The following is a 17,005-nucleotide window of genomic DNA, read 5'->3' on the forward strand; positions in this document are numbered from 1 at the left end:
ACCCTTCTCTATCTCTGGTAACCAATAACCTATCACAGGGGTTTTTGTGTGTGTGTGTGTGTGTGTGTGTGTGTTTTCGAAGATTCCACGTAAAAGTGAGATCATACAATATTTGTCTTTCTCTGATTTATTTCACCAAGTATAATGCCCTTCAGGTCTCCTCATGTTGTCACAAATGGCAAGATTTCCCTCAGTTTTATGACTGGATAATATTGTATATATCTCTCTCTCTCTCACATTTTCTTTATCCGTTCATCCATTGATGGACACTTAGGTTGTCCCCATATCTTGGATATTGTAAATAATGCTGTAATTAATGGGGGTGCATATATCTTTTTGAATTAGTGTTGTATTTTTTGGGAAAATACCCAGAAGTGGAATTGCTAGATCATATGATAGTTCTATCTTTACCTTTTTGAGGAACCTCCATAGTTTTCCATAGTGACCACACCAATTTACATTGCCAGCAACAATGCCAGCAACAATTGCCAGCAACAATTGCCAGCAACCTCACCAGAAAAGATTGCTCATCTGTTTTACAGTAGCCATTCTGTCAAGTGTGAGGTGATATCTCATTTTGGTTTGGTTTGTTTCCCTGATGATCTTTTCGTGTATGCATTGGCTATCAGTATGTCTTCTCTGGAAAAATATCTATTGAGTTCTCCTGCCTATCTGTAATTAGAGTGTTTGTTTTTTTGCTATTGAGTTGTATGACTTCTTTCTATATTTTTGATATTAACACCTTAAGAGATATGTGATTTGCAATATTAGGCAAGTCTCTTTTGAACTGTGGTGTTGGAGAAGACTCTTGGACTGCAAGGAGATCCAGCGAGTCCATTCTAAAGGAGATCAGCCCTGGAATTTCTTTGGAAGGAATGATGCTAAAGCTGAAACTCCAGTACTTTGGCCACCTCAAGCGAAGAGTTGACTCATTGGAAAAGACTTTGATGCTGGGAGGGATTGGGGTCAGGAGGAGAAGGGGACGACAGAGGATGAGATGGCTGGATGGCATCACTGATTCGATGGACGCGAGTCTGAGTGAACTCCGGGAGATGGTGATGGACAGGGAGGCCTGGCGTGCTGCGATTCATGGGGTCGCAAAGAGTCGGACACGACTGAGCGACTGAGCTGAACTGAGTGGTAGTGGTTGATGTAAATATTAAATGAACAAATATTAACTGTGGGGCTTTCATACAATTTCATATAAATGCAACTTTGACCTATTAAGGAATAAGGCTTTAGCTTTATGTAAACAAGGAACAATTTTTTCTTCAACTCAAGTTTGGGCTCTTGTGATTTTGCAGCTTGACTTTTAGCTGTTGGGCATTACCTTTAAACTGTCCTTTGTGTTGATCTGAGTTCCATATTACGTAACCACTTTAATTCTGAGCAAGCTTATTCTGAATGGCCCTCTTTCCCTCTTATCTTGACCAAGTAGTTCTGCACACTTTGTGAGTTGAATTCAGTTGTTTCTACTTTAACCCTTGAGTGTTTTGGTGAGCTTTAGAGTTTTTTTGGTTGTTGGTCTCTCTTGATATCAAGACTAGTTACAAGGAAGTAAATGAACATCTGTGCAGACATTTTGATTCTTGAGAAATCCCCTTTTACCAGTATGTGTGTTTATATGTATCTTTGTGTGTAACTATTGGCATGGGTGAATATTTGTTCCTGGAATCTTGATTGCATTATTAAATATTCTCTCTGGTAACGAAATGCAATGTGGTCAAGTTACATACTTTCTTAGGAACTTTTGTGCTGGTGCTCAGTGCTTTTATAGACTAAATACTCTTAATGGCCTGGCTTAGGAACAGAAGCGTTTCTAACAACATCTCTGTGGGAAAAAGCTAATTGTAAATACCAAGCAGCTGATTTACAAACATACTTTGGGAATTGGGGGCTATTTAAGTAGCTCAAGGAGACGGGGTCCTCCAGCTGAGGCTGTTTCTCTGTGATAAGATCTTGTCAAGTGAGTTCATTAAAGTGATTGTCATCATTTTGAAGTAGAACATGCACCAATTATGACATCTCTTACTGCTTCTCTCTTCGTCTTTGTCCTGCTTGAAATGTCTGGTCCTATATTTGCCATAAAGTTTAATGACCTAGTCTTATAATACCAGAACCTGTTGGTGTGATATATCACTGAGCTTCAGAAAAAGGGGCAGTTTGCTTCTCTCGATTGAAGAGGTCACCCTTGTTGTGATATATAAAAGGAGGCATCTTAGAATGTGGAAGCTGGAAGGGATTTAATTCCTTTTTCTCAGTTTGCGGATGGGGAAAGAGAGGCCTAGAAATAACCTAAATGACCACTGCATTAGTTGAGTTCCCCTGAGAGCAGATCCTGAAGCAAGGACTTGAGCACAGGTTGTTTATTTGGGGATTCCAGGAAGCAGAAGTGAGGGAACAGGGAGAAAGACAGGGAGGGAGGAAGAGCCAATGTAAGAGTGTGTTATGAAGGTTGCTGCTGTTGGCATTTGGGGCTTGGTTCTGACCCCAGACTCCTGCTCTGGAAAGATAGGAGGCTAGAGCATGGATACAGCTGTCCATGGAGCCCCCTGGTTGAGGTTGTAACCTTGGCCAGTAATATTCCACATTTCTGGGCTGTCTTTGCCTTTGGGCTGAGTTGGTACTTAGCTTCAGAGAAGGTACTGGAGAACAAAGGGGACACCTGTGTTGCCTTGGTGGAAGATGTCAGCCTGAGTCCACCCTACTTAGAACTTCCCACCATGGCTAAGCCTGAAATCAGAGCTGGGCTGAGGGAATATGACAGGGGATGTCAAGGATATCTTCTGCCAACAGCAACACCAAAAATGGATTGATTACAGCCAACTGTATCATTGAATCAAGCATTGTAAGACCCACCATTAATTTATGTAGTACTAAGAAAGAAAACGTACCACTAAGGAAGAAAAATGTAATGCCGAGTAAACCATGATGTCCATTAAATGTGAGACACGCCTGATATTAGAGATGTTAAAACATGGGAAAAAGCATTTCCTGGAAATGATGATATGGTATATAATGAATACTATGAAGCCATGCTGCAGGTCTATGTCTTACCATGGAAAGACATCCAAAATGTGTTTTAAGTGAAAACTGCAGAATACTTATTACATAAACAGTATGTAGAATATTTCATTAATGTGTAAATAAACAGATCAGTACATTCCGAGTGGACTCACACCAAACTGGTAACATTAACCTCCCCAGAGTGGTGAGATTACTTATGATATTTTCACAGTGAGAATGTATGTGGTACCATGAAACTGACCGAAAGAAGAAATAAAGACGTAACAGCCTAGAGAGATCGTGACTTGGTAAGTCATTGACAAATCATGAAAGTCAGGTTTAAAGTCTCCTTCTGAGTGTTGCTCAGTTAATTACTGTTTCTGCTGACTGGGAGTAGCATTGCCATTAGGAACAACTGGTCTCTCTTGCTGAATCACATGCGACCATATGCTTTTTATACATTACTCAGAAGTCTTTTCCCCAGAGAGTCCCCCTGCATGCTCTTTCGCTTAAGATGCTTCATACCCCTTCTACTCCCTTAATGACAGGGACTCAGTGGGGCTAGCTAGCTTCAATATTGGCCTAAGCAGACAAAAGCTGAGATAAAGATGTAGAACTGAGGATCTTAAGACTTTTAATAGATTGTTTGGAAATTATCTACTCAAAGAAAGATGGAGACTTCCTCTTCCACAAAATGCATAATAGAGTTGGAAGAAGTTAGATCTTGAATATGATACAATCCGATACATTATCTAATTCTGTAATGTACATAACTTTGCAGACAGACATCATAATAGGTTCTGGAAGGTTCTTTAGTGAGAGGGAATTCAGTCCCATTTTGTGAAATCCATTCCAGCTATGAGCTATCACATTGTTAGAAGGGGCTTTTTTTTTTTTTTTTTTCCTAATGAAAAGGCAAATCTGCTTGTTTTAACTTCTGCCCAAAAGCCTCAGGTTACCTTCTGAAGTATTTAAATGAGTCTGATATCTTCAATGCAACAATACTTCAAATATTTGAAAAGAGTGAACTTGTGTTCTCTGAAGACTTTCTTTTGCAGGTGACATTTCCAAACGTGAAGCCACTTGAGAGTTTTCTGTTTGTGTGTCTGGTCGCTACTGGAAACTGATTGTGATCTGTCTTGGTTGCTAGTTCTGGCTCAAGAGATTTCTCTGTAGGTCTCCTAGAGAGTCCCCATTTATGCTCTCTGTATGGTATAAAGTTTGCTCTATGGCATTTGATCGGTCCTGTTATTTCCAATAGAAGATTTTAAAGTGAGTGAACATTGGATTAAAAAAAAAATTCCTTGTTATTTAAGTTTAATCTGTGATACAGTCTCTTGCATCTTTGACACACCATAAGTAGATGGAGTTCCTTGGGGCTGTTACAGTGTCTGCCTGCCCACTGTCAGATCACCACTACCCATCACAGAACCTGGTACATTACTTGTATTCAGGTCACAGTTTAGTTTATAACTTATTTTTAATGTTCAAGTGGTGTTTTAAAATATCCTTTGCTTCACATAAGTAGATTACTATCTACTTAGAAATAGTGACTCCTAGATGTATTAGGCAATATTGACCTCTTCCCTCCCCACATACGTAAGTTGTTGGTACGATTAGTGATAAAATATTATGCTGAAAATGTGACTCTGAGAGTCATTCCTTTTTGGTGACGGTGGAAAGATTTTTTTTGTGAAGTCAGAGTGTGTTAACTTTCTGGGGTAGCCACTGGAGGTGTGAGAGCAGTGGAAATGCAATTCCAGAGGTTTCTGGTAAAGCCAGATTGTGTATATCCTGTGGGTGGATTGTAGACTGTTGCATTAAACCTGAAGAGCTTTATTCAGAGTTCCCTGTATGTCTTTTTCTCTATTTTATTGGAAAGGAGGGTAGTGAATGGTAACATTTCACACATGTAGAGAATTGTTTTGCTTTCATTTTATAAGTTCTGTATTATTTTTTTTTACTTTAAACTCTTTATTTTGTATTGGGTTACAGCCAATTAACAGTGTTGTGGTAGTTTCAGGCGAACAGCAAAGGGACTCAGCCATATGTATCCATTCTCCCCCCAAACCCTCCTCTGATCCAGGCTGGCACATAACACTGTGCAGAGGTCCATGTGCTATACAACAGGTCTTTGTTGGTTATCCATTTAACCAGGGTGTCCATGACTTTCCCCAAAACCCTAACTATCCCTTCCTACTGGCAACCGTAAGTTTGTTTTCTGAGTTCACTTGTATCATTTCTTTTTAGATTCCACATATACAGGATGTCATATGGTATTTCTCCTTCTCTAAGTCTTGTATTACTGAACGATGGAAGTTTTACTTGGAAGGGACCTTGAAAGTCCCTTCACGTCCCAGCCCCTGTCTGATGGTTGAATTTTCTCTATACACCTTGGGTTGACCATCACCAGGGATGGGGCTCTCCTGTTGCCCAGTGTCTTTGTTTTGGGATGGCTCCAAGTCTCTCTAGAACTCAGCAGTCCAGCTTCTTGTGATACAGCTTGTCTTCTTTGTTTTAGTGATTTAAAGATATGAATGGGGCAAGAATAATGAACAATAAGGCTCATCCTTTTTACTTTGAGCAGAGCCAGTTTTATTGGGTGCCTGCTGGGTTCTGTTGGAGAAGGAAATGGCAACCCACTCCAATATTCTTGCCTGGAGAATCCTGTAGACAGAGGAGCCTGGAGGGCTGCTGTCCATAGGGTCGTACAGAGTCGGACATGACTGAAGCAACTTAGCATGCATGCATGCATTGGAGAAGGAAATGGCAACCCACTCCAGTATTCTTGCCTGGAGTATCCCAGGGACAGAGGAGCCTGGTAGGCTGCTGTCTATGGGATAACACAGAGTTGGATACGACTAAAAGCAACTTAGCAGCAGCTGGGTTCTGTGGGAAAGAGAAAGAATTAAGATAGCTCTTATCCTCCCAAAGCTAATGACATAGAGGGAGTTAATACCTTTTCCTCTCATCACTCCCTCCCCACACCTGCTACTACAACTCACCAAGCCAACGTATATGATGACCAGTGAAGTGAGCAGAGCAGCAGAGGGAGAAATCACTGCCACCTGGAATTGGTAAGGTGTCCCCAGAGCCTGCCCTTAAGAAATGGGCAGGACTCCTGAGCCTGTATGATGAGCTTTTGTTGCTTATGAGTCCAGAAGTCCAAAAGCTATTCTGTGACTCTCTTGCTAAGCTAATCAGTTAAGCTTAGCTAACTTGACAAACAATATTTGGACTGAACAAAATAACAGATGATATTTCTCTCATAATGACTTCATTACTTTTTAAATTTTGTATTGTAGTATAGCCAATTTAACAATGTTACGATAGTTTCAGGTGGCCAGCAAAGGAATTCAGCCATGCATATACATGTATCCATTCTCCCCCAATCTCCCTTCCCATCCAGGCTGCCGCATAACATTGAGCAGAGTTCCATGTGCTGTACAGTAGGTCCTAGTTGGTTATCCATTTTAAATATAGCAGTGTGTACATGTTGATCCTGGACATTGCAACTACCTCTTCTTCTCATTCGTCCCCCCAGGTAACTATATGATTATTCTCTAAGAATGACAATTAGAATGCAGTGGTCTACGTAACCACATTTTAAAAATAATTGAAACCTACCTCTTTCATAACTGAGGCAGTTTTTAAAAAATGGCCAGAAATCTTCTAATATTGATAGGTGGGGGTCTATGCGCCCTGCTCTTGAATATGAGTCAGCTTGTGAGTGCTTTAACCAATAGAATATGGCAGAAATGACAATATATGATTTCCAGTACTAGGTCATAAAAGGCATGAAACTTGTGCCACTTCTCTTGGGATGTTAATTATGGGAAAGCCAACTGCTCTATAGAACTATGACTACTCAGATTTTTATGCTGGAAAAGCCATGCATAGGTAGTCCAGTCAGCAACCACAGCCAAGCTCCCAGCTGAAACCCAGCATCCTGAGGGAGCCATCTTGATATCTACCCTATTGGGCCATCAGATGATCCAGCCCCACCCGGCATCAGATTGCATGCAATTGAGAGACCTTGAACAGAGCCTCCCAACTAAGCCTTTCCTAAATTCTTGACCCCCCAAATTATAAGCCAAATAAAATAATTGTTTAAAGTTGCTACTGTGATTTGTTATATAGCAGTAGTAACTGGACTTCCCAGGTGGCTCAGTGATAAAGAACCTTCCTGCTAACACAGGAGATGCAGGAGGCATAGATCTGATCCCTGGGTTGGGAAAATCCCTTGGAGAAGAAAATGGCAACCCACTGCAGTATTCTAGCCTGGATAATATCATGGACAGAGGAGCTTGTCAGGCTATACAGTCCATGGGGTCATGAAGAGTCAGTCACTGAGCACACAACACTCTCTTACTCAACTGAAACAAGTACTAAGACATAAAATATAAATCAGCTGTGTCTTGCATCTCTGTAAAATGTATTATTTACATTTTTGAACAGAGTGTAGATATAATTTGAACCTCTGGTAGATGGTGAACATCTTATATCTTACACTGTGTCTAATGTTATTATGTCCTTGAGCTACACAGTGAGTTGCAAATAAACTATTCTGTAGACAACTCAGCTTTTCTAAGTTGTATGCATACTTCTAGTTTTTCCTTTTTCCTTGCTGCCAGTAATCATTTCACCATATCTGAATGTGCCACTTTCAATTTTAAATCATATTTGGAATCATTGTGTTCACATTCAGGTACTATATTTCATTAGGATGTTTTCAACAAATATTTAGTGCATGCTTACTTTGTGTTGGGCATTGTTCTAGGTACAAGATGAGGTGCTAAGCTGCAAGAGACAAAATTTGTCAATGATGTATCCCCAGTTCTTAGAATCACACCTGATTCTCGCTAAGCCTTTGTTGAATGAACTGATATAGGACACTGTTGGATGGCCAAAGCATGTACCCACAATGGAGTCTGTCCTTAGGGGAGTGACTAGGTTGGAGAACGGACAGGAGAGTGTGTGAAATTAAATGGAGATGTTCACCCTGGAAAAAAGAGCAGTTGGACGAAGGAGGGAAGGATTGTCATGTGCAAGTGAAATGGTGCTAGATTTGAAATAAAGTGGATTTTCTTTTGAATGTTATCAAATAGTGCCTAAGCGGGGTTTATCAGATAACTTGGCAGTGGCTGTTTTGATTTAAGGAAGCTGCTTGTTCAAATACAAGAAAGCTAATCATGGAATTCATCAGGAAAGGAAAAAATCAGATATTGACTCACTGTGCCAGAATTATTGCTTCATATTTTATGGTTTCTAAAATATTTTTGACAATGATGTAGATGCAGGTTGCCCATTAATTTGAAGTGTCACTATTATAGAGAATAAGAAGGGCCACACAGAAGGGTTAGGTGCCCTTGCCAGGTAAACACGGAAGTGTGAACACGAATACCATCTTGTGGTATGAATCTTTGGATAAAGTAGGGCATAGGAGAGACCTTGACATTCCTTCTCTTTTGGGAGGGAACAGGTTTGGTTTATTGAGGTTTTTAATTCTTTAATGTTGTCCTGGCAGTTTTAACACCTGGAGTTTCTTCTCAACATCACCAGCATGCTCTCGGTAATTGACTCAGGTTAAGTTTATCGCACATAAGAAAACAGAAGCTCTCCCTCCAAGTGTCATAAGTTTAGGAGGTGTTACAGCTACTCTTGTAACCACGGTGTCGTATGGATGGAAAATGTCGTAGATGGAAAATAATCTCTCAAAGCCAAGATCACTTTTTAATCTTTGGTTTCTGCCCAGTAAAATTCTTACGTTATTCTAGACTTTAAATTGGTGAATCTTTAATTTCTTTCTTGATTTTTCTTTGTGTATTAAAGGAAATTATTGACTATTTATAGTATCCTTCCATGCTGGGAAGACTGAGTAAAGATTTCTTATTATTATCTCTCCTACTTGGTGTTTAACCTGAAACACGAGGTAAAACTTCATATATTGACTTTCCTGGAGTACAGTGATAAATGTCAAGGAAGATTCAGAATGGACCAACCAAAGTCATATGTTTATAATATTTATTCTGGGTAGTGACATTTTCTGTAGTCTATCCCAATTTATAGTTTTGTCATAATTGAAGCATCCTTAGCATCAGGGAATGTGAAAGCACTTCTTAGAGTCAAATTTCCATTTTATTAAATTCTGCTTGCCTGATTTCTTTCAAAATTGAATCTGTTACTTAGCATGGCTCTAATATTAGATAGGTTTCCTTGGAGATATGTATGGATATAGAGTTATAGTGTTAGCCCTGATCTTATCCAGCTTAATGGAATTTTTAGAAAAGTATATTCTTATTTAGGTAATTAAAAGATTCTACAGAAGCAAATATAGAAGCTATGGCATTAAGATTTGAGGTGATAAATTTCTGGTTGTGAAATTATGCTTTCCAGCAGGGATAATTTTGAAGGTAGAGATGAGGACTAGAGGAAAATAGTGACATTTTTAGGTATCACTGCATTCCAAGGACAGAGGAGCCTGGTGGGATACAATCCATAGGGCCGCATAGAGTTGGACATGACTGAAGCAACTTAGCATGCAAACATGCATGACAGATAGGTCTTCCAAAAGAAACAGACTGTGTGGATCAGTGTACCTGGTAATTCCCAGTCTGCATCCCAGAAAAAGGATTCTGTTTTCTCAGTTCTAGAACTGAAGACTTTAGAGAATTCTAGAGGGAACCTGGGAAAGGCTCTGTGACATCCTGCTCACAGAAACATTGAGCTTGGTTTGTGATTTTGGTTTTTAATATTGGGCTGTTTCTCCTCCAGACTAAGCCAAATACATGTGTGTGCTTTGTTATGCTGAACTTAATGAAAGGAACTATAAACTGATGTCACAATGGGGCCAGTCTGATGTACTTAAACACTTGATATTTGTGCAGGCTTCAGGCTGTTTTCCTTAGTTTGTGCATTTGACAAAATGTGTACTCAGGCTGCTTAATTTACATCCTAAGTATGCATATGCCCCATTTTTTTTTTTTTTTCTGGCTTATTTTTGCTCACTTTTTTTCCTTTTAAACTTGACTTGCTGTTGATTGAACACCAGCTCCTGAGAGATGGCTAACAAGCTCGGTCCCAGGAACTTCCTGAGGGGCCCTCGTTCTCCTGCTTCAGAATCTTGAAGCAGAGGGGGCCCAGTTTAGAAGCCTTCTGTGTTACCTTTGTTTTGGAATGAAATGACTGAATGAGCAGACTGAGATATATCCTGTCTTTCCCTTTAAACCTCTGTAAGGTTAATCAACAGATAGGTAAAGATGCCTCTGTGTATGGGCATTCTTGTTCCCTCATGGTGTCATGATTTGCTGTGGTTGGACCCAGAGCTTTGGAACCAGGGGGTCAGACACCTCAACATGAATATTGCTATAGAACCCTGGGGATAGGCTATGTGAGTGCAACCGGGGATGTGGCATAAGTTGGTTAAATTGCATAACCCTGGGCTGCCGTACTGTGATAAAGAAATAATGATATGCAGTATTCTTGCCTGGAGAATCCCATAGACAGAGGAGCCTGGCAGGCTACAGTTCAAGGGGTCACAAATAATCAGACATGACTGAGGCGACTTACCACATCCAACACAACACAGCATTTCAAGTAACCAATAAAGGGAAGAAACTGGGTAAGTTACAGGGGAAAAGTTTGAGGTTACGTTTCACGCGGAAGTTTATTCTAGCTGGTGAGCCACTGAGAGGACGGCCTTTGTAGGCGGACATTGATTGCCATAGCAGCTTATCTTTGCAGAAGGGGTGAGAACAGCGGTCACCTCCTTAAGCTCCAGCATTGCACCGTTATTTGTAATTCAGTCTCAACCACAACTGTGAAATCTGAATAGCAATCCATTTTTTTGGTTTTGTTTTGGTAGCTCATTTAATGGCTAAATCTGACCTGAACAGACGTGAAGCTATTCATGGTCTTTATTTGAATTAATAAGAATGTTCATATATCTGGTTACAAAAATATTAATATGTTTAACTATGAGATGCTACTCCAGATTCCTGCTAGAGCAGTTATTATATGATGTATGCACCATATTACTTTTCTGAAATGAAAAACCACCAAAAACCAATTCTAAATAGTTCTGACCTCAAAGGTTTCAGAAAAGGAACCTAAAACCTGCAACTACCAGGAAGGAAAATGGCCATCAACAGAGACACAGACATGTCTGTACTTTCATTGTCCTAATTTCACGTTAGGGACTCTGAATTTTCTCTTGTTACGTAGATGAGACCTAATATTGGGATTTCCTATTCTGATGACTATCTGTGGAATATGAGAATTATAATAGCCCCTTCTTTGTCCCATTGCAAATTACACATCCAGGGCATGAAAGGAGCAACGTGTCTGCATAGAGCTTGACTATCATGCATCTAGTTGTCCTCAACCTCAAGTGGACTTCATGCTATGGTCAGGATGGCTGTCTCTTAGCTTTATTTACAACTGTGTATTCATTATATTGGGCTTCCCTGGTGGCTCAGATGTAGTAGTTGTATACAGGAATATCTATATTTAGATTGATTATTTAGCAAATTTGGCATGATTTTTCCATGTTGTGTGATTTCTTTTCAAATGATTTATAATTTTTTTCATAAAGTTCCATAAAAAACACCCCTCGGGACTTTCAAGGAAAGGTTGCTTGGATCAGGTGGACTCAACATACATTTCTGGTGGTGCCCAAAGTACATGCAGATAAGCAATGGGCCCATGGAATGAATCTTACTCCTTCTTGTGTTATGTATCACATGGAGAAATGTGAGCAAGATACAACCTGGGTCCTTAAAGAGATGGATGTGAATGCAAGTAACTCTGAAGACAGCCTTGCTTGCTTTGTAATTACGATACATGGAGTAAAGTTTCAGAGAGAGTGTTGGAAAGGAAGGTAGGGTCAGAACTGGGGAGGGCCTTGAACGCCCCTACTGCAGAGTTGGACTTTATTTTGTGTGTCATTTGTGCATGAATGTTGCATGTAGAAGAATTCTCTGTGATGATGTGTATTAAACTTCAAATAACTAAATATATTTTATGTTACCTGTCTCTCCTATTAGATGCTAATATGGACAAGTGAAAATTGGTGCCAAATGCTTTGAAAATATGAAGGGTGAGAAGCTTAAAATGGAAAAAAAGTATCTGTTATATATATATATTCCCCCCCACCCCCCCCGCAATTCGAGAACCAATTGTGTCATTTGACCCATCTCATGAGATATAGGGGCTGTAAGAGCTGGACTTGAAAGCCAGTGTTTTGGATGATTATGAGTCACTGCAGATTTTTGCAGAGAGGAGTGACGTGATCGGAGAGATGCTCCAGGAAGTTTATTTTGGAAATTGTGTATGGATGGCTTAAGCAGGGAGAGCATGGTGGCTGAGAGCTGGATAGGAGCTATTGTAGTCATCTAGGTGAGAAGGCAATGGCAACCCACTCCAGTACTCTTGCCTGGAAAATCCCATGGACGGAGGAGCCTGGTGGGCTGCCGTCTGTGGGGTCGCACAGGGTCGAACATGGCTGAAGCGACTTAGCAGCAGCAGCAGCAGGTGAGAAGCAATATTTGCTACCTGAACCTGGCAAGTGGCAGTGGGAAGAGAGAAAACGGAAATGCTGGAAGCAGAAACTTTAAAAAATAACTTATATACAATTGATTTGTCTCCACTTTTCTTATTTTATTCCTCAAAGGCACTTCCACATTGATAAGAAGGAGACCCGATTAAAAGGACTTGTCTGATGATAGAATGGGTTTTCCAGGATTTCCTCAGGGTTTAGGGCCAATTTTGTATGTAGATGTGAAAGATTATCTGCCTGAAACCGTTGCCTTTGCTAGTAGGTTTCTCTTTCTTAAGAAATCTTTGGATTCCATAAGCGTTCATTTCCATGAGAAACATTGAGAAGAGCAGTTTAGTCTGACGCATCAGTTCTCAGTTTGTAGCTGACTCCTGTTTTCCTTTGAGCTCCTGGCCTCTGCAGTGCCCATTTTGGGAACCGATCTAACATCCTCAATTCATGCCCCTCATCTCCTTGGTTCCAGTGACCTTCTCTTCCTTAACACCTCAGCAATCCTTTCAGTGCCCACACTCTCCTCTTCTCCCTTCTGAGATAGTGATCTCTGCCACACCCCTTCCTCTGTCAGAGTCCCCTCTCTCCCGTCTGCTTTCTCTCACTAAACCTGTTCTTCTGACTCTGAATTTATTCCCTAGATTCCCACCCTGTTTTCTGTCTGGCCTTTCCTTCCTCCATTCACTTCATTTCTTCCTTGATGTACCTGGTTATCTGTTACGGGTATCTTCTCATCCCTTTGATCTTCTCAGAGAAGTACTCCTCTCTTTCTCCAACTCTGAGTCAACACAGCAGTCTACTTGGATCTCTGTGAAGTGAAGTCGCTCAGTCGTGTCCGACTCTTTGCAACCCCATGAACTGTAGCCCACCAGGCTCCTCCGCCCATGGGGTTCTCCAGGCAAGAATACTGGAGTGGGTTGCCATTTCCTTCTCCAGGGGATCTTCCCTACCCAGGGATCGAACCCAGGTCTCCCGCATTGCGGGCAGATGCTTTACCCTCTGAGCCACCAGGGAGGATCTTTGTACTGACTCCGTAACTCTGTAACCGATTGTTGTTGTTGAGTTGCTAAGTTGAGTTGATAACTCTGTTGTTGTTGAGTTGCTAAGTTGTGTCCCACTCTTTTGCGACCCTGTGGACTGTAACCCACCAGGCTCCTCTGTCCATGGGATTTCCCAGGCAAGAATACTGGAGTGAGTCACCATTTCCTTCTCCTGGGGATTTTCCTGACCAGAGATGTCTTCTCGCATCTCTTGCGTTGCAGATTCTTTACCGCTGAGCCACTGGGGAAGCCCAGCCGATTACTGTCTGCCTTAAATGAAAGATTTAAAGGTTAACAGAACCCCTGATGTTACTTGGAGATCTTTTTGTTTATACCCTTTCATGTTTTTCTCTAACAAGCTATTCCAAACCTTTATTATTCTCTTCAAGGATCCAGTTTCTTTCTTAATTTCTTTCTCGGCACTTGAGCTTGTCCTGCTTATATCTAATGCAAGTCACTAGGAGAAATCCTCTTGACTTTACATATACCCGCCAGGGTTTTTGATGTTTTACCTCTCATCAGTGATGGAGCAGTGTCATTCCATTCTAAATCCTGTTTCTCAGGGCTTCCCAATGCTCTCCTCACCTATCTATAAATTCTCATACTATTGACTATTTTATCAGTTGGGATAATTTGACTGCAAATAACAGAAAACCCAAATTGACAAGGCTTAAATAAAAGGCTACATGAAAGATGTCTTGGAAATAAAGACATTTCCAGAGTTGCTTAATTCATGACTTGACATTGTCATCAAAGACCCAGTTTCTTTACCTTTCCTCCCTTCCATTCACAGTATATTAACTTTATTTTCTCTCCAAGCTTGTCCCATTGGCCAGGATCACATCACATGCCCTTGCCAAAGTCAGTCAGTGGCAGGGGGAATGGGGTCAACTGATAGGTTTATAATTGTCCGGTTTGCAGGCTGGGGTTGGGAACAAGGCCAGGCTCCTCTCAAGTATATAACTTTTCAGTAGCTGAACAAAACTGGAATTCTGTTAGGGAAGCACAGGGGGAAGAGCTGCTGGGGAGACTACTCCTAGTTGCTTCTGCAGCACCTCCTCAGTGCTGAAAGGCTTTGCTTCCTTGATTTAGGAGCACTGATTTTCTTGCTTCTCTGAATAGTCTCTACATCTTGGTTTACTTAATAGATTTTTTCCTCTTTCTTTCTTTTAAATTTTGGCTTTCCTGGTATGGTCACCTCATCATTGTTTAAAATCGAAATATAGCTGATACACAGTGTGCTAATTTCTGCTGTACAGCAAACCGATTCAGTTTTATGTGTCTATATTGATGTATATTCTTTTAAACGTTCTTTTCCATTATGGTTTATCACAGGATATTTAATACAGTTCCCTGTGCTCTACAGTAGGACCTTGTTGTTTATACATCCTATATATACTGGTTTGCATCGGTTCATCCCAAACTCCAATCCATCCCTCCTCCCCTCCTTCTCCCCCTTGGTAACCGCAGTCTGTCCTCCATGTCTGTGAGCCTGTTTCTGTTTCGTGTAGAGGTTCATTTGTCTCATTTTAGATTCCACATCTGTAGCATATGGTATTTGTCTTTGTCTTTCTGACTTATTTTACTCGTTGCTGCAAAGTCTATCCATGTTGCTGCAAATGGTGTTATTTCCTCTTTTTTTTTTTTTTTATTGCTGTCACCATCTCTTCTTGATCAGTGGTGTTTCATGGGACTTAGTCATTTCTATGATTCCATCTGATGCCTGTATGCTGATAATTCTTAAATCTACATCTATGCTGACTTCCATCTCTTGAGCTCCATTTTCTTTCTTTTCATCTCTTCTTGTGTTCTATATCTTGATTAATCATATCATTTACTAAGAATGTTGCCGCCTGTTGTTTGTTTTTCCCTTAGTAGCAGACCCCTTTTTTTCTATTCTCTGCACATTATCTCAACAAATAAAAACAGCAGCAAGAAAATCCCATTTCCAGTCTTTCTTGCAGTTAAGTATGGCCAAATGACTGAAATCTGGCCAGTGATTGTTATTTAGGAGTGTTGTGTGTGCGTTCTAGGGAAGGCATACCTCCCTTAGGGCCCTTTTTGCCCATATCTCTTTTCTTTTCCACTCTTTAAATCAGAATGATGACTAGAGTTTCAGAAATCACCTTAGACCCTGCAGAGATGAAGATGGAATCCAGAACAGAAAGATGCTGGTTCTTTATAACCATAGAGCTGCCATATCAACTTTGGAATGCTTTCTGTATTTTTACATGGCAAGTTAGTTCTTGTTTATTCAGGCCACCATTTGTATGTGTTGGGGGTGGGTAGAAATGTTTCTCTGTTTTTGTTGCTTAAGCAGTTTTTGACAATTCGTAAGAGGTATTTCTATTCTTGTTACCTACGCAACTCACCCCCTTTCTCCCATAACCGAATTCCTGGATTATAGCTATAAAGTAGGAAGCTAGGTCCTGGAAACAATATAAAACCAGGACAAGATGACCCATTCTACACTCATAGATTTGTCCCAAGTAAACAGTTTGGCCATACCAGCTGTAAGCAGGGACATGTTGGATGGAAATTCAACATATTCTGTTGATGGGTATATCACTTGGAACAACCACTAGTTGTTTGAATAGTTTGGCAAGAAGTAGTTAGGTTTAGGATGTTCAAACCTTATAACTTCATCAACCAGCAGTTCTATTTCCAGGTATGTAAAAGCCTCCTACACGTGTACTGGGAGGTTTGTATGCCTTGTTGACCACTCTGTTGTTTGTTAGAGCAAACATTTGGAAACAAAGGCAATTGCCTGGTGGTCCAGTGGTTAGGACTCCAGGCTTTCACTGCCGAGGGTGCAGGTTTGATATCTGGTCAGAGAACCAAGATCTAGCAAGCTGCGTGGCAAAGCCAAAAAACAGAAAGGGAAAAAAAGTGAAAGCGACTTCAATGACTGTGAACAAGATGTAGATGACTAAGTGTGTTCAACCAGCTAAATTCTGTACAGTAGTTAAAATGAAAGAACTAGAAATACACATGTCATTATGGGTACATCTCAAGAATAGTGTTGAACAAAAACATTAAGTTGTGGGTTATATAAAGCATGATGCCATTTATATAGTTTGAAAAAATACAAGTAAAAATTGGTAGCAGTATAGCTGTTGCTTTCCCTATTCAGGGTCTCAGTGTTTTTTTACCTGGCCTATACTGTTAAGAGCTCAATAATTTATCTTCCTTTTCCATTCTCTTCCATTCCAGCTCATCTTCAACACTGCCACCAATCTAATCCTCTGCTGAAAGTACCTTGGATTTCCTACCGTGTATTGGATAACGTAGTCCAATCTTTTGGCATGGTGTTCAGGATAGTTTCTAGAATCATCTGCCTTCACCTCTTCCCTGTCCTGTATTTACTTGTTCTCCAGCAGGTTCTCAAGTTTCCTGTGCTTGCAGGCAGTCT

The 17,005-nt window shown here is 40.6% G+C and overlaps 1 protein-coding gene across 9 annotated transcripts in view; it reads left to right on the top strand.

Annotated features, from left to right (window-relative positions):
• The window catches only part of OSBPL3 (oxysterol binding protein like 3), a 196,352-nt gene that overhangs the window by 30,487 nt on the left and 148,860 nt on the right, over positions 1 to 17,005 (top strand). For 2 of the 9 annotated variants that reach the window (XM_042248661.2, XM_060415042.1), the window contains exon 2: positions 3,239 to 3,314. The exons of the other annotated variants lie outside the window; for them this stretch is intronic. The gene's annotated coding sequence lies outside the window, so the exon portion shown is untranslated. The remainder of the gene's footprint in view (positions 1 to 3,238; positions 3,315 to 17,005) is intronic. 9 annotated transcript variants of the gene reach the window in all.

Source organism: Ovis aries, chromosome 4, assembly GCF_016772045.2.
Source record: "Ovis aries strain OAR_USU_Benz2616 breed Rambouillet chromosome 4, ARS-UI_Ramb_v3.0, whole genome shotgun sequence".
NCBI classification, from domain to species: domain Eukaryota; kingdom Metazoa; phylum Chordata; class Mammalia; order Artiodactyla; family Bovidae; genus Ovis; species Ovis aries.